Consider the following 19,076-nt stretch of genomic DNA (forward strand, 5'->3'; position numbering starts at 1 on the left):
CAGTTAGCTCTGTGGTTTCCTGAGGCACAAATCTAAACTGTTAATATATAGCAGGTTTAAGTTATAAAAATGGCAGATGCTGTAATTCCTTTTGGGGTGAAGGAAGAATAAACTGGTCATTTTAAACATTTGTAAGAAAACAAAGCAAACATGCGTTCACATTTTCATTGAAAGTTGAGCTTTCAGTTCCTCAAAAATCTATAAATGAGTAACTGAGACTCAGATACAGTTAGATCTGATTTATCTGGGAAGCATCATTTAACTTCAAAGATGACTGATAAATGCAGAATATTTATACAGAGTATTTTCTTTATGAGGTTGCCTGTAAAGGATACTTCTGATGTAAGACGACAATACCTTGGTTTTCAACTTTATTGAAGCTCAATATAAACACCACTTTTTGGACATAAAATGAGATTCAATAAAGGCAGAGAGGTTCCTTTTGTATGAAAATATGGCCCTCCCCATTGTGATGACTATCCATTTGTGGCTTCTAAAGGGTGCTTATGCACCCTCTAGTTTTTCTCTTGATTTGAGAGTTTGGGATTATTTAACGATCTGTTTTGAGGAGCTGGATTGTATCAACTACTCTTCCTTGTAACAAAATGTTTAGGAAATTCATTTTAATTACAAAAAATGCCTTAAGATTGGGATGCATAGTTGAATGTGAACAAATTTCCTCACTTTCTGTACTGGTGGTTAAAAAAAAATCACTGAGACGGAACATTTGTCTTTGAAAGTGTATATTTTGGGGCAATAGGAAAAAGACAGACATACATTTTTTAAGGGGAAAATATTCAAATGAAAATGTATAGACATATATCTCTAGGAATACGGTCAACAAAGAACAAAGGAAAAATGTCTTTGTCTTAAATCACTTATTTTCTGAGAGCCTGAAGCATTCTGCCACAGTCAGCTTTGGTCTAATGAAAGAGTGCCATCTATTGGATGACCTTGGGAAAATATACTTACAGTTCATGAGAATACTCTATTACACATGAAAAATATTTTGGTGGAAAGATGATTTTTTTTGGAAATTTTAAGTGTATATGTGTTTGATTTTCTTTGTGTGTATGGAAAAGTCGCCATGAAGGACTTTAAAGAACAATCTTATAAACTTTCTGATGTACAACTGCTTCAGCAAACTGTTTGCCAATTCTCAAATACAAACATTCTTAATAAAGTTCTAGGTCTGCTTAAATCCTGTCTTTTGAATAAAAATAGTTCATCAATTCTCAGTTACTAAAATCTGTCACCTGTTCTTTCAGATGTATATTTATTTACTTCTGTTTTTCACATGGGGAGATGGGTAAAAGTAATGAGCTTGCCTTCTGAAAACAAGGATCTGTTTAAAGCTTTCTCAAAGTTATGTTGTATTAAATTTGAACCAAAAAGAAGGGAGGGGGGGGGGAGAATGCATTAGCTTGGTTTAAAGAAAGGCAATGCTTTTCTTTTTTTTTATCTTTCAGCCCAAGAACTTGCCAGTCAAGATGAAAAACTTCATCTAATGGAATCCAGCTTGAAAGCAACTCAAGAGCAGCTAACTGAGCAAAGAGCAGGAATAGTTCGTCAAGAACAGAACAGTACAAAATCACAGGCAGAGCTGAAGACAGTGAGAGAACGTATTATTGCTTCTGAAGAAGAAATTAATGATTACAAGTGAGTTTTTGCTTTTCAGTATTTCAAAAAAGTTTTATCCGAACATAGTGAAAGAAGGACTAAGTCCTTTTTGTGGTAGAGATTTAAATATTGAAAGCAATTAATATTCTTTGCCTAAAGAAATATCTGAATTTGCTACTTTCTTCAAGAAAATGAAAACTTTGAATTTCAGATGAACTTATAAGTGAGTATGTTACCACTTTACCAAAACTTCATGTTAAAAACAAATAAACATGCTGAAATGTTGAACTGGGTCCTTTATAAGAAAGTAGGTGTTAGTTTCTTTTTCAGCCCTCCAAAAAAAATGTTCCAAAGGTAATGGTTAAAGAAAAAGAATAAATGTTATTTATATAGCACCTATCTGCCAATGGCATTCTCATCTTCCTCTTTGGGGAGTCCAAAGGTTACATATGGTTCTTGTTGCCTTTCTTTTCTGTTAAAGCAGCTGCTCTGAGTAAGATGCTACCAAATTAAAGGACATTTAGAGTTTGAAATTCTGGCCAGACCACTGAGGTATGTATGTAAGAGACTATTAAGAGTAAGTTGAGGTGTATGTGTTGCTGTATGAGAATATTCATAGAAGTAGTCATTTTACACTTTTCTAGTATCCATTCCATATTTGCTTTTCTTAATATTTTCTTTATAATGAAATGAAAAATCTCAACTTCAGGTTTTAGTACACTTACTCAAATGAGCCTTGAAATATATGTAGTTTGTGTGTGTCACAGATTTATAATTAAATGCTCCACCTATCCTATCCTTTCCTAATTTCAAATGTATTTTTAAAGGTAATTTAGAAAGTGACACATTTTAGATGAATTCTCTCTGCGTGTGTGTGTGTGTGTGTGTGTGTGTGTGTGTATTTCATTCTGCTCACTGAATCATCAGGCTAAAAAGCTAGCACATATGTGCATGTGTGTGAGCATATACACATATTCATCCTATCAATTTTTTTAAACACTAGATATATTATATTCCTGAAGCTGAAAGCAAGCTGTGTATATGAGATGGGATCCATTTGCAAATCATGGATTATTAAAAGTATTATTGTATATCACATTGAATACACTGATACAATATCAAAATTTTTGGATTTCTTAAAGAAACATTCTATGCTTAGAACCTTACATATATAAAATCATTATGGTATAATACAGTAATATGAATTTAAACTTTAGCCTGCTGAATTCTTATTAATTATAGCTAGCATTTTTACAGCACTTGAGGTTTACCAAGTGTTTTACATAATGCTATCTCATTTTATTAACTGTTCAACTTTAATTCCATATCGGTTTTTTTAGAAGAAAATAAAATGTGCCACTAGGAGGATGCTTTCTTTTTCTTTTTTTTAAACAAAATAACAATGCAGTGTCAAACTCAGAATAATTTTCTTTTCACTTAATAAGTACTTCAGACAGCTGTTTGAAACTCAGATAACAAGAGAATAAGACTTAGACATTACCCAAATGCCCCTCCACTTCTCTTGAAGAATAACTTGTTCAAAATTTGTGCCAAGAATTCCACAGTACTTTTGAAAAAGTCCTGTTGCGAGTGACTGAATATAAGATAGTTATCAAAAAAGGAAAGGATCTCTCAAATTGTTGAAGGGTTCTGTAGCTGAATGAGACTTATCTTGAAAAAAGAGGGAATTCAAAGAAAGTTATTTTGTATACTAATTTAAAAATAATTTACGGAAAGTTAAGATTATTAAAATACAAATATTCTCTACACATGCCACATTTGCAATGCTGCTCATTTCTCACAATTTCCCCCCCAAAATCTTTTAGAATTAAAATTAAGAATCTAATGAAACTATTTGTAGTCTGAAATTTTATACATAGAATAAACCATGACCCATTTAATAAAAAAGTTAAAAATCAGTAAAGCTTCGTGTGTATCCATTTATCTCTCCACACATATTTTTATACAAATTTATTTCCTGCAGTTCATCTTCTTGATGCTAAAGTTAAGCACTAAATTCTTCCCTGATGGGAAAGTCCACAAAAGTTACAAAAATGTTGACTATTACCTCAGAGTTCCTAGTTACACCAGTGTGAACCAGCAAATTTATGACTAGGAAAACAATTCACACAGTTTAGCAGATGTCTCTTGTAGAAGTGCAACATTTTAAGTATTTTTTTAATGGAAATGTTCTGTTTCATATGAAAGCTTTGAACAAACAATGAGATGTCCTTGAAAAGTATAGCTAAGAATGAATTTACCTATTCTTTAAGAATTGTCTAGCTCTAGACCATCTGGTGTCACAAGGAATATTTTATAAGTTAGCAATACAACCGGTTTAAAAATGTTTTAAAATAAGTAAAAAAATAGAAATAGTTTGTATACATATATGAATTATATTACCCATGATATGCATCTGCATATATACAAACATATATGCACACACATAAATGCAGGATATACATGTATGTACATGTGTGTATCCATATGTGTATATATACATATACATGTGAGTATATATCATGTGCATGTGAATGTATATACACACATATCTATGTGTATACATAGATATAACTATATACACATATATGTATATTCTCTGACTCTGAATCACTTGGTTACTTGATTTGGCATTAAATAGGACAGACGTAGACTTGTTCACTTGCCAACAGGAGAAAGAAAGTACATCATGAATTGTAGTGTAGCAATCGCCTTAGCAAAACATTCCTGATTTCAGACTTGGTAATTGGAACATTTGACCTATTGAGTAGTGGGTGGTGGAACAATATGCAGCGCAGACTAAGGTATGGCTACAAACTAGAATACAGATGTTAAGACTTGCCTCTATAGTGCAGTGAAGAGCAGACTCACACTGACACACAGCGTTCTGGAATTATTTTCAAAGGAGGAGGAGCTCATCCTCATATTATTTTAAAATGCTCTTCAGTTACAAAATATGTTACGAAAAATGTTGTGAAAATGTACTAAAACTCACTATATAAAAAACAAGTTTAGGGTATCAGCTGTCAAATAAAAGTTAGAAAATATAGATTTCTTAGAGTGTGGGACAGAGTATATAATTGATGACAAATATAACTGCCCATCAGGTGGCTAAGGATTGAGTTGTTATATAAAACATCTCTTCAATTTAAAAAAAAATAATGAATAATTAATTGCATGCTAAATGATTTACAGTTTAGCAATAGTATAAATAGTCACTCAAGGGTGTTTTGAGAGGGAAAAGAGTAAAGTATGGAGTCAGTTGCCCTTATCATTTGTAATTGTTTCAGTTATTTCTGCCCACATTTTCGCAAAAAAGTACAAAATTAGGTGACAAAATTAGGAGACAAGCTTTAGTTTTGAAGTGTGGCCCTCAGATTGTTCATTCTCAAAAAATGGAAAATTTGCAGGAGACAGAGTCTGGTTTTATTTTTACTATCTTCTGTATGAACGAAAAGCTGAACCCATACACATGCACACACACACACACACACACACACACACACAATGTAAGCCTGTTACACTTGAAAGATTTGTTCTGAATGTCCAGTGGGAACCGGGAAATCGTAATAATTTGTAGTATCGATTGAGTGAAGCTATGCAGCTGGGGCCTCTAGTGAATAGACAGGAATAGACATTTTATTGATTAACTTTTACAGTCATATTTTCAAGACTCTGCTGCAACATAATTTTCACTTCCCAGCTTTGTGCTGCTGCATCATGAAACTTGGATTCTTCTCTCTTAACATTTACCCACTTGAGGAAAAAAAGTACGGACATGTCTTTCCAGGGTTACGTTCTACAGAGATGCATAACTTTCTGAAAAAATGATTTGCTCTCAGTGTCATTCTACTACACCACAGTACAGTAAAAGGTATTATTTAATTATGAAAAAAATTGTAAATAGCAAAATAGCAGTGGTCTTCTCATTAAACTTCCTGATATTTCTTCAATATTTGTATAACTAGTTTATATTTTAATTTGTTTTCTTTCTCTTAAATTCCTGCATGACTCTTAAACCTTACAAATACAAAGAACATTTAAACTGTTGCCTCATGATGATACTTCCCTTGTAGCTTAGTTTTCCTTTTTATTTTCTTGTATATTTACGACAGAGATGGAGAGAAAAGCAAAGTATTGAGGCAATTGTCTACAATTTAATATCAGCAAAAGTTATTCATTCTCAAATTATTTGTTAACTGATGACAGTATTAAGTATTGAGCAGACAAACACAGTTTTCCTGCAGTTTTAGGAAGAAAATTATAGCTACGCAGATGATTATATTGCAAATGCCATGTTTATGTACTTTCTACCAATTTTAGATAAGCTCATACTTAATCTATTAAACATTTAATATATCTTTGTCTAAATATTGGTATTTCTCTTTGCTACTGTCACTATAGCGTATTGCAAAATGTATCATTTACTTTACATATTTTCAATGTGTCATAATACGTGACTGTGCTGAATATTTAATTTTAGAATGCTATTTTTAAGTAAGATTGTTTTATAATTGTTTAAATGCTGGCCTTAACTTTCTTCATTTAGTTCTTAAATTACTGTCTGTTCTTTTTTATTCATGGAACAGCTTTGTAAAAATAAGTTAGAGTTAAAAAGTATTAAAGGTAAATGGACAGACAGACACAGACAGACAAACAGACAGAGAGATAGATAGATAGATAGATAGATAGATAGATAGATAGATAGATAGATAGATAAATAGATAGATAGATAGATAGATTGATTTAGAAATCTTGGAGTTCTGCTCAAGTCAAGAGACTTCTAGTATGCATGAGGTAATTCAGACCAACAAGACAGCAAATAGTTTGCAGAAACAGGCATGTTTAAATACTCATAAGAGAATTACTATTTAAGGAAATGTATTGTGATCAAAGACGATGTTTTTAAGACTCGTATTCTTCAAATAACTGCAAACCTAAAGGAGTTTGGTTTTATGCTTCTGTTGTTATTGTTGTTTTTACTAAAAAGGTATTTAATCATGATTGGAAAATTATTTCAAGGGAGGCATTGTGGTTAATTAACTAAACATTTCTATTCATGCAAAATGCAAATGTTAGTATATCTTTTCTTCAGCAATGAGTAAGAGGGTGTGAAATAAGCCTGTTTCTTTTCTGCTTCACGGGACCAGTGAGGGAAACAAGTTTACATTTCTTGCTTTATGCAGCAAGTTTTTTTTGGTTTCCAAATTATTTTCAGGAGTCAACTTTTGAAAACATTTTTTTGCTGTGTTTTCCACATGCTTTGATTTTCATTGTTCCATGAAGCGTTAATTTGACCCATAAAGGAATTTTATTATTCTTTTTGTATGTCTTTTACATATGAAGAGACAATGCCTGTTGGGATCTTTCAGTTATCACATAAGGATGAATATAGCATATTAATGAGTTTCAGATTTTTTAAGTGAGATATATTCAAAGCTCAAGTTTTGTCATTAATAGAGGGGTTTGCTTAGAGGCAATGTGTCCAGGAAGGGATTTCCTTATTATTGTTAATAAAGGTGACAAATAAAGAAAATATAAAGTGTCCTGAAAATGAAAAGGGGGAAATGCTTTTATTTTTCTCTATAAACAGCCGATTTTTAGACATAGCAGAATTTGTATTCTCAAATTATTTATCAAAATAAAGGAACAATTAAGACAGATGGAATCATAAATGTGAAATCCAAATAGTCTGAATTGGGATTGATTTCAACATAATACTGTGGAGGAATCCCCATTTATTGATCAATTTTAGAGCCCATGCACTTAAAAAGATAAAGTAAGCAAGGTTGGATAATCAAAGCATTTAAATAGTAAAAACAGCAACTGCCACTGTAGACTGCTGCCGAAATAAATCTATAATACAAATTGCTTTAGCAAAAAGTGGATGAGCAGCTGATCTTCCTATTGAACTTTGATACTGTTCAGTGACCACACTGGGAAAAGGATTGGGAGAAATGCCTCAAAGATCAATATTGAGTGAGATGTAGCAGGGATTCATTTTGAACATGAAAGAATTACAAGTGTGTGAGTAGAGATATCTTCAGGAGATGTCATCAAGAAGAGATTGTTTAACACAGTTTTAAAACATTGCATGTGGGGCATGCAAACAGAATTGATTAAGTTGCCTTCTTTAACTTTGGTAATTTTAAAATTTACTTAAAAGGAGTTGAGCAAACTAGTATCATATCTTTTAAAAATAAGGCATTTTTTTAATCCTGGGAAAACAAGTAACATAATGGCTTGAAAATAGGTCCTGTCAATAAAAGCAATATTTTTGAATGAAGATAGCATAAGACTGCAGTCTTCAGTCTTCCACTGCATGGATGAAGTAAAGGTATCTACTGAAGAATAGGAGAACTTAACTCCTCTCCTTTAGAATTGTACTGAAATGCTGAATGGGTGAGATTTCTTTCTGACTCAGGTGGGGATTTAGGAAGTTATTTGTAATTAACATGTCTGAATTCTATTGGTTGTCTATCTCTATGACTCTAGCATAATCCGTTGGCATTTACCTCTGCATAGAACTGAGTCTAAATAATTTAACATCCATTCCTATAAAACTTGAGTTTAGACTTCATTCCACTTAATAAGGTATCTTCATGAGTGTAATGAATTTTGTAGGAAACTGAATACAATTTAGCATATGTGCTTAGAATTCTAACCTCATTTTGAGTGAACTGAACCATCTTATTAGACACATGCATTTTAGGGTCTTTATTTCTCTTAGTTCCATTTTATAGTATCATTCCAAAATTATATTGTTGCACAAATGAGACTTTGGTGCCTGCTGGGTAAGGAGAGAGCTTTCTGTAAGCAAAACATTGGCAAATATTTCTGATGGAAAACATCCATATTTTTGTAGCAAGTTCAATCGTCTACTTAGAATGTTTTTTTCTTCCTTCTAGAGGTTGGACTATATTTGGTAACATCATTTCTAAACTGAACTCCTGAATTAAATCAATTAAAATATTTTAAACTTGTAATTGATAGTGTGGTGAAAAGAAACTAAGTGTAGAGGTTGCTTAAATTTCAGGCAATATTTCCACTTCAGACAAAAAAATAATAATATGAAGAGTAGACATGGGACCTTAACCCTGTGTAACTTCAAATTTACATTGAATTCTTCCTTTATTGTAATGAATAGCTATTTACAACTCTTGGAGCCTCCATGTTTTGCAGTGTGAATTGCTGATAACAGCAATTTTAGTGGTAAAATTGTGAAACAATATTCATAGTTGTCAGAGAAAGGTCAGTCTATTTGCATTCATTAGGAACCTGGAGGACCATGCAATGTGTTTCCTTCGGGATGCATACAGTTATTGATTTGTATACAGCTGTAGGAAAAATTAATTAGAATTATATTTCACTTATTACTGCAGGCTGTGTAATAAGAAAGCAAAACATTTTGTTAGAAAATTGAACAAAGAAAGTAAACGGAAGTCAGGGTTTCTTTAAATCACAACTTTGTAGACAAGTTTTCTTTCCTAATCCATTTTAAAGGACCACTTTTTATGACAATTTAATTACTGCTTTAAAATTTTAGAATTTTCATCACCATTCAACAACAATAATAAGTTAAATATTAGCTATGGTCTTTTATTTTAATTGATACACATGGCTTTAATGTCTGTAAATAAATGTATTCAGAGCGTATTTGCCCACTATGAGATTTTCAGATAATAAGAATTATAGAGAACACTGACTCAAGGAGAAATGTAGTATTGTTGAAGTCATGTTTTATCCAGGGTCATAAAAAGAAACCTGAATTCAAGTCCCAGTTTCAGGGTGTATTTCTTGTATGACTTCGAGTAATCATTCAACTTACGGAACTCGCTTTAGTCACATATAAAATGAGAGTAAGAATACTTATACTACCTCCCTCATAGAATGGTCAATGAAGTAAAATCATTGCCACATCAAATTCACAAATGAGTTATTGCTATTACTGTGGCAAAGTCTGAGAGCCATAGGAAACTAGAGACGACCCAACTCCTCATATGCTTGATAAAAAATAAATGTAGAAAACAGAAAATATATTATGGTATTACACATCTAATTAGTGAAAGAAACTCTATTATAATCCAGGATTCTTGACTCTCAGCAGAGAAATACAATTTACAGGCATACCTTGGAGATAATGCTGGTTTGGTTTCAGACCACTGTAATAAAGCAAATATTGCAATAAAGTGAGTCACATGAATTTTTAGGTTTCCTAGTGCATATAAAAATTATGTTTATGCTATGCTATCGTCTATTAAATATGTGATAGTATCATGTCTAAAAAATGTACAAATCTTAATTAAAACAATATTTTAATACTAAAAAATTGTTAACCATAACTTGAGCCTTCAGTGAGTCATAATCTCTTTGAAGATGGAGGGTTTTGCATTGATATTGATGGCTATTGACTGATCAGGGCAGTGATTGCTGAAGGTTGGGGTGGCTGTGGCAATTTCTTAAAATAAGACAACAACATGCATCGATCGAGTCTTTCTTTTGCTTGAACACTTATACCATATTGTAGTGTTATTAATTGGCCCAATTTTAATTTTGTGTCTTGGGGAATGAGGAGGCCCAAGGAGAAGGAAAGAGACAGGGAACAGCCTGTTGGTGGGGCAGTCAGAACACACGCACAATTCATGGTGTGCCAAAACAAGTTACAATAGTAACTTCACCATTATAGGTATAACAATGATGAAAATATTTGAAATACTGCAAAAAATTAAGTAAATTGCCAAATATGGCACGTGTCCTGATATGATCACCTGTGGTTGGAAAAATGGTGCCAATAGACTTGCTCAATGAATTGTTGCCACAAAACTTCAACTTGTAAAAAAAAAAAATGCAAATTTTGTGAACCACAGTAAAGTGAAGTGCCTAAAATGAGATATGCGTATAGTAGAAAGAGGACTAGATTTGGATTAAGGATATTTTTGTTTGAATGCTAGCTAGGTTAACTTAACTATAAAAATGGGCGTAATCCTGCTTAAATTTATTCTCTGGACTTTTGCGCCACCTCAAAAGCTGCTTTGTCCTTGCTCATGTATGAAGCACTCCTTCTCTGGGCCCTTTCCAGCTCCTCATTATATAACGTCTTCCCCATTTGCCTGAATGGTGCGTGAAGGGAGAGACTATTTTGATTGGTTTTATTTGTATCTTCCAGTGATTAGTGCAGAGAATATATGATAATAAATGCTTAGTATTTATCCATTTAATATCTAAATATTTTATATCTATCAGCTATCTATGCATCCATTCATTCATATATTTACCATCTATCCATCTATTCCTCTTTCTCTGTCTCTGTTTCCCACCCTGTCTCTCCCCTGCTTCCTTGCACTACTTCCCTCTCCAGACTGTTGTGAAGAAAATACTTTGTAAATCTTAAAATGTTTTATGAATTCCAGTTGTTCTTCATTCTATGCTCTTGAGAAGCATCGTAAGAAAAGCTAAATTAAAAAGGAAAGCAGGAGTGTAGTGGTTATTTTGGTTGAGAGAAGAGACTGAGGAAATGAAAGTGTTTGATATTTGAATCAGAATATAGAAAGATGCTAAAATTTTATATGACTTTGTATTATACAAAATACTGCATGTGATTATTACGCTTCTGTGAATTTAATGCTTTAAGTAGGCTGGGGTGCCTTGTATTGATAACATCCTCTTTCAGTGTGATAAGATTAAGTTTTGAGTTAAAAAAAAAAAAGTTTGGCCTGTTTCCAGGCACTTCATGCATGTTCGAAGTGGAAAAAAATATTGAATGCAGTTCTCCACATTGGGTATATATGACACATGTTTGAGATTAATCAAATTGTAGTCACTTCTAATTAACAGCAGAGAATAATTTCCAAATGGGGCAGAGCTAGATGACAAAGGATAGTTTTGTGTACTTAAGACACACTTTCTGAACCAAAACACATGCCAATTGTAATATTTCTAATTTTTTCAAAAAGAAGGATAAAGCTGTTCTTGCTTTTCGAAGAAACAACATTTAAAGGCAAATGCAGTATTTAAACCACGAGCACCATAAAAAGTCATTGTTCCAAGGGGGTTATTACACACCCCTTGTGACACAATTTTGAAAGCCACAAGCAGATATTTTGTGCATAAACTGTTGGTTTTGTACAGAGGCTTCATCTTTCGTACAGAGAATTAGAAACATGTCAACAAGGTAACCCAATCCAGTGCAAGACTATTTTCATAGCTTTATGGTCATAAATAATACCCAGAAAACAATACATTTCAGCCTTCTAAAAAGCATTCCATGTAAATATAAATTATTTTGGCTTTACCTGGCTTTACTGAGCTTTATCTAAAAATGTCGAGTCATCTGTTTGCAGTTCTTTATTCTTCTCTCCTAATGTTGACCCTTGAATATGGGGAATTCTTATCTTGCTGTCTACTCAGCTTTTCTTTCATGAAGCCCTTGTGCAGAAAATGTAATTGTAGCAATGAACAACACAGATCTTTACTTTAAGAACTTATAAGGAAAATGTCCTGCCTCAGCATACTTCACATTCTAGTGCAAGGAGAATCTGAGGCAATTTCAATTTCTGCTTTGGTTTAGAGAACAATGCCATCTCTTCATCTGGCAAGGATATAATTGCCCAAGAATAGTCTGAGTAACCTCCTTTACTGAAAAGCAATACCCAGAGAGCAGTTTAGAAGGAGACTGTAAAAAACAAAATATTTCTTGAACAAACATTGATTGGTAATCTATCTGTGCAAGATAAACTATGTAATTTGAGAAATTCAAAATATACAAGATACCCCTAAAGGAGCTTATTAGTAGATCTAGAACTGCAAGAGAAATCAGAAGTCCTTATTCTAACCCCCCAATTTTACAGAGGAGTTTAAGATGTGTCCACATTCACAGGTGAGTGAAAATTCTCTTATTAGATCAAGATGGAGCTCAAAATGATTTATACATTTGTATTCAGAAGTCATTAAGGATGATAAGATGATAGAATATTAAAATAAAAATTACAATTCAGGTGGCAAAGACCCTGAGAAAGGCATCAATAATATTTTTAATGAACTTTGTGTCCATTTTTTTCAATAATTGCTATTTTGTTTAGTTTTGTTATAGGTATAATAAATATTAAGTTTTCTGTAGTTTCACCCTTTGCCTCATTTTTATAAAGTAGCAAAGGACATAAGTGCTATTACTGAGAAGAGTATGGGACTCTAGAATTGGAAAAATCTAACTACAGACTTTTCTTACCCTTTCACTCTTTTGCATTCTCCTTCTGTTCTACTTTCTGGTCACTGCTTTCTTGTAATGGAGGTTACTCAGATTATTCTTGGTCAGTTACATCCTTACTCAACAGAAAGAGAGGGCATTGTTCCCTAAACCAAAGCAAAAATGGAGATTGCCTCAGATTCTTCTTTCACTGTGTTCTTTAATTTATTCAAATCCTGAGAACTACAAGAGATCAAACGTTTAGCATACATACCTAGGAAGATACTAAGAAAAATATATGTAACATTTAGATTAACAAAAGAGACCAATATAATTTTATTCTAAATTAATCTTCAACTAAGGATGAAATGGTAAACTTTATATATTCTATTCCTAGTTCCACAACTGATGATAATGACCAATATTTCTACATTGCTGTAAGATTTATAAAGGATCTTCCTCACAACAACCTTGCGAGTAAGTAGCGGAAGTATTTTTATTCCAATTTTGTAGGTAACAAATTGAGATGACAAGTTAAAATATTACTAAATTTATTGGACAAAACAAGTGTCATTTTGTTTTGAGAGGATTGAGTAAAAGAGAATCAAATGGAGCTGGAGAAAAGTAAAATAGATTTCATGGAAAAGTATAATATGAATTATTCTATGAAGGAAGAGAAGGATTTTAGTAGATAGGGATATTGGGTTACCATCATAGCTCTAGGGAAGGATGTGAACAGATTAATAGCAGAGGGAGAAGTTTGGAAAAATTAGTAACAAGGAGCTGAATTGTATAATATACAAAGAGGTATAATGAGAAGCTAGAAAGACAATTTGAAATGAGGTTATAGATTCTATCCAATGGCTAAGTAAGAACATTTTTCTTTTTATTATGTAAACAATTATGAGAGCCACTACAGTCTTTTGAAAAAGCATATGATATTATCAGACCAATACTTCTCCTAGACATGTTGTACTTAGGTTATTGGGTTCAGTTCTTGGAGCAACATTTTAAGAAGAGTTTTGACTGCCCATGAAGGGCAGTGTTGTATAGTGTATATGGAGACAGATTTCAAGCCAGGAAGTGCTAAATTCAAGTCTTGCCTCTGATACATTCCAGGGTCAAGTAACTAAATCTCTCAGTGTTCTTGGTAACACTACTACTACTACTACTACTACTACTACTACTACTACTACTACTACTACCACTATGACTTGCTATAATTAATATAGCACCTACTATGTGCCAAGCACTATGATAAGCAACTCTTTTCAAATATTATCTCATTTTATCCTTGCAACAACCCTGCAAGGTACATGCTATTACCTCATTTTATATTTGAGAAAACTGAGGCACAGACAGATTAGGTAACTGCTCCTAAGTCATACAAGTGGGATTTGAGCTCAGGAAGTCTTAACTCTAGACTTAGTGATCTATGCGCTGAGCCAACTAGCTTCTTGACTGTAAATTGCAAAGAATATGCCTGTTTAGTGGATATCCAATGGAATAATAAATCTAATCACTATCTTTAGTGATAAACTTGAAAGCATCTACAAAGAGGTAACCAGTATAGTGAAAGGGATGGCCTTAGAAATGTTTTTTTAAACTTATTACTGGACTTTAGCCTTTAGATTTAGCAGCGCATTGTAGGAAGATCACTGATAACCCTGAAGGGAGTGAAAAGAAGGGAAGGTACCAGGGATTTGAGACAACTGGAGAACATTGCACAGTAGATAAATTGAAGAAATTGGGGTTATTTCACTTGACAAAGAAGAGAGCAGAGTTGGGCAGAGGATAGTTGCTTTCTCTAAGTAGCTGAAGTGTGGTCAAGGAAGTAGACTTGTTCTTTTGGCAGAACTAATGACAAAATTAGGATTAATGGGAAGAAATTACATAAAACAAATTTAGACTTGATACAAAGAAAAGAATCCTGATGATTCATATCCCCAAATGACATGAGCTGCCTTGGAAAGGACAGAATTCTCAATCATTAGAGTTTAGGTAGCCAGAGGAGAGGATTGTTTTTCAGACATAGTTTGTACTGTATCACCTCTGAAGTTCCTTCTAACTCCAAAATTCTGTGCATTAGGACAATTTCTTTGGCAGTAGGGCAAAAGATGGGTTGGTCAGGTAAGGAATAGTTCAAACAAGAGATGATGATGGCCTGGATTCAGAGTACTGGGAATGAGAATGGAACAAGTGAGGTGCATAGTAGATACTTAATACGTGCTTATTTACTGACTGATACAGGTGAATCAGTAGTATGTGAATGAGATGTATAATCATTTACTTGGTTACTAAGTGAATAATGGAAGAGGAGTAAGGAAGAGGGAACAAATAAAAAAAATATCTCCATAATTTCAAGACTAAGTGGTTGGTAGAATGAGCAAGAGAGGAGGTAGAGGACAGAACAGATCTTGGAGAGAAGATGATAAATTTGTATCAAACATTTTAGATTTGGCATGCTAGACAGTCAACCGCAGGGAGGTGTCTAGCAAGTAATTGGAAACATAGGTTTGGGGCTCAGGGGAAAGGTCTAGCTAGCAAGATAACTAAAGCATAACCAGCAGAACATCCTTAAAGGCCAAGAGCAAATCCAGAAGTGGAAACCATAAGAACTTTAAGGTTTCTCAGTGTGTTAAGTTACCTAGGATTGTGCATATTAACCTACATTCTTCATCAAGTTACGCCAAATACTGGGGAAGATAGACATATTTGTTGCCTGACTGAAATAAAGCAAGTTGTTGGAGTACTTCTCAAGCATGATTAAATTTAAAAATTATAATACTATAGGTAAAAACTTAATCATAGATAACAGCTTAAAGTTGTGTTGGGATAGAACATTACTGCAACTTCTAACCAATAGATTAACTATTCTCCTTTTTGAAGGAGCATAAAATGTAATGGTCTTTATTTGTGGAGCTGCTTCACTTAATAATGAAGAGTGTTTTTTAAAAAAAATCAACACGGAAGATAAGTGCAATATCTGAAAAGAGAACCCAAATGCTTTTGGAAGCTGAGTAATGTAGAGATAGTGGCAATGACCTCAGAAACCAAAATATTTTACATAAACTTGTTCATTACTCTTTAGTAATTCCCATCCTTGGATTTTGCACCCTTCAGAGTTTTTTCAAAAAAACTTATAAAAGTATATTCATATGTCTGGCTTTTTTAACATATAAAAGGTGCATATGGGGTACTCAGAGAGGACTAGCACCTTTGGTTTGATGGTTGCTGAGTCCATTTTTGGGTCACTCATCCACCTTTGGTGTCCTCCAGTCACTCATCTCCTGCTTGTGGCTCCAAGAAACTGAAACATGCACAGTGACCAGACCTTGGTAAAGCTGTCTTGACAGATGAGCTAAAGGTTTGAGGCCTCCAATCCATTAGCGAGTTAAGGGAATGTCTATTCCAAACATGTGAAGACTTCCCCTGATGGAATTGGCAGATGAAAACACTTTGTTCCAATGGCCATGAAGGCAGCTGAAGTAGGCACTGTGGAATGCTTAGAGCTTGGTCACACATCAAAGATAACAAGGTCATCCACTGTATCAAGGTCCATCACCAGTCATCCTGACTTCTGTCTTGTTACTGGACTTTGATGGCTTAGGAAGACAGAGAGAGATCCTCAGGACTTTGTGCAACTATGCCTCACTTAAATCCAATTCACGTATAAGTCTAACCATCACCCTTCAATGTCATAGGTTGTCCTCGAAAATGAAGAATGAACAACAAGCACAGCCACATATATAACTATATGTGTGTATAAAGTTTAATACATACATATATCTTTTAATGGATCTGTAATTTCCTTATTATAGGGAGATCTGAAGGAAGCAAACTTTTATTACTTATTAATATTAATGCAGACCAGTACCTACATTACAACTTAGAGAAGGTTCCTTGGGACCATCAGAGTTTCTGTAACAGGACAAAGGTCACAGAGTTAGCATATATTAGAGTCAGGGCACATGCTCAAGTCTTCTTGCCTAAGATGCCAGTTTCTTACTAACAACAATATAGTGCCTATTCCTGCCTCCTGTAACTCCTCACTTGTTCCTTTCTCTCTCCTTATTTGACCCCACTCTTTTCCTCACTTCCCTTCAACTTCCCTCTCCTCCTCTTTTATTTCCTCCCATCTCTTCTCTTTTCTCTGTCTCTCTTTATCTTTGTCTTTATCTGTCTCTGTCTTTCTCCAACAATTCATTTCAATTACTCTCATTAATATAAATCCAAATGGGTTTACTACATTTGGGGAGGTGGATTGGATGCCACATGATCAAACAACAGCAGCATGTGAAATGCTCCCAAAACAGGAGAGTTACAGTTCTTTCAGTTGTGACGCCACCAGAAGTTTTCAATTGTAACAATAGATTATTATAATATACTTGGCTAAGAGCTGCATTGTTGCAATGAAATTCTACTATAGTCATCTGTCAGAAAAATAAAACAGTAATTCTGATAGTAAAGAGTTACAGGAGAACTGGTTAACCCTGAGTGTATCACAATATGATGTTACAGTGTTGAATCTATACATTCTCCATTTCTGTAGCAAAGATTTGTGTGTTGGAAAACCTTGCATAAAGATCAAATACAGACTCACAGCTTCAGGCAGTAAGACTTGGACAGGAAGAGGATGTTCATGATGAGTGACAACTATTTTTTTTTTTTTTTTGGTTCTTGCTATACCTTATCCCCACCAGAATGCAATTCCATTTAAATGGGACTGAAACCATGAGAAGGGAACTTTGAGAATGAATGGCGTGTCTATGGTGTACCTCAACATTGTACAAAATTGAATGGGGGTGTGGAGGTGTATGGAGACAGACTATGAGATGAATTCCACACTGCCATATTGCCCAACAAAACAGTTTCTATCAAGGAGGGGTAGAGAAGGCTGCTTCTGAGTAATAGGAAATCTAAGATTTTCTAGAAGAGTAGTATGAGAACCAATCTATTCCCCTGCATTGAGTTAAAGTGAGAGCTGGGAGATTATCTTTTTTTCTTTAAGTTGTCACAAAAAAGAATTAAATCTAGGTTTCTTGGCTACTTATTAGTGTTGTTTGCAATACACCAGCTCAAAAATGCATATGTAAGCAATTTAAAGAATTTGTATTGATAACTTATTTAAACACTACATTCATTAAAAATATTATAATACATAATCAACAAAATTATGCTTTAAGTTTTTGAATGGATTTTCTTGCATTTGAAATCTTTGCAGATTTTACCTTTTTTCCTCCTTATTTTCCACTGTCACTCACCCATCAAAGGGTGAGGGTAGTTTTTTATCCTTTGATGGGATATGTTCCCCTAAGGGAAATTTACTTTTCATTTATGTTATCCCTCTCCCCAAGCGTCTTCTGGTGGTATAGGATGGACCCCAGATGACCTCCTGTCTCCTCTTCTTAGGGTTCAGTGTAGCCTTAAGCAAAGCCCCCTGCTCCTGTTTCATCTGTCCTTTAGTTATTTGGATAGACTGAACCTGTGTACACCACTTTTTTTGGGGGAGGTGAGTGAGGCAGACCTTAAAATTTTTGTAACCTTAGGGTTTCCTAGGAAATATCTTTGAGAATTATACTCATCATAATCATCAATCTGGAAATCATAATGAATATATTGTTGCATTTAAAAGATCATATTTACATTTTTCATACATCTCACTTTATTCTTTATCTATTTAAGTATATGCGTATATGTATATATGCAGATGGATAGAATAGACTAGAATAATCTTTAAATAAAATAGCCCATGAAATTTATATGGTCTACTCTAGGTCATACAATTAATTCATGATAGAATTGACACTACATTCAAGATTTCATTATTTTCTAAGTGATCTAAAATTAAGACAATTTAGAAAGTGAAAATAAAAACCGTAAAGGACTTATGGGGACTGCCATGCATTAGTATGATTGTTAAATTTATTTACTTCAGCAGCAAGAAAGTAAAATCAGGAAAGTACCTACTCTAAAATGAGCCTTTAGCTACCTTAGAAATCACAAATCTCAGTACGTTGATACCACAGATATCCTCTTGTTCAACTCAGACCTTAGAAGGAAACTCCTCTACAGAATTACCTGGTATTTTCTACTATCCTTGAGGTTAAAATATTTTTGTTCAATTCAACAAGTGTTTATCAGGTAAGATGTTGCTTTTTATTTTCATTCATAGTAATTTATCACAATGTTTATCCAAAGTATAATAAGGGAATTTGATAATTCCAAATCTCTAAATCATATAATAAAGCTGCAATAGTAGTGAATGTATTTA

At 33.6% G+C, this 19,076-nt stretch overlaps 1 long non-coding RNA gene across 1 annotated transcript; it reads left to right on the forward strand.

The window, feature by feature from the left end:
* Positions 1-1,473: 1,473 nt before the first annotated feature.
* On the forward strand, positions 1,474-17,974 carry LOC140501374 (uncharacterized). Its single transcript, XR_011966160.1, has 3 exons — positions 1,474-1,659; positions 2,105-2,172; positions 5,324-17,974. It is a non-coding gene; the product is annotated as an uncharacterized lncRNA (long non-coding RNA).
* The last annotated feature ends 1,102 nt before the right edge of the window (positions 17,975-19,076 follow it).

The sequence above is a fragment of the Notamacropus eugenii genome, chromosome 4, assembly GCF_028372415.1.
Source record: "Notamacropus eugenii isolate mMacEug1 chromosome 4, mMacEug1.pri_v2, whole genome shotgun sequence".
Lineage (NCBI taxonomy): Eukaryota > Metazoa > Chordata > Mammalia > Diprotodontia > Macropodidae > Notamacropus > Notamacropus eugenii.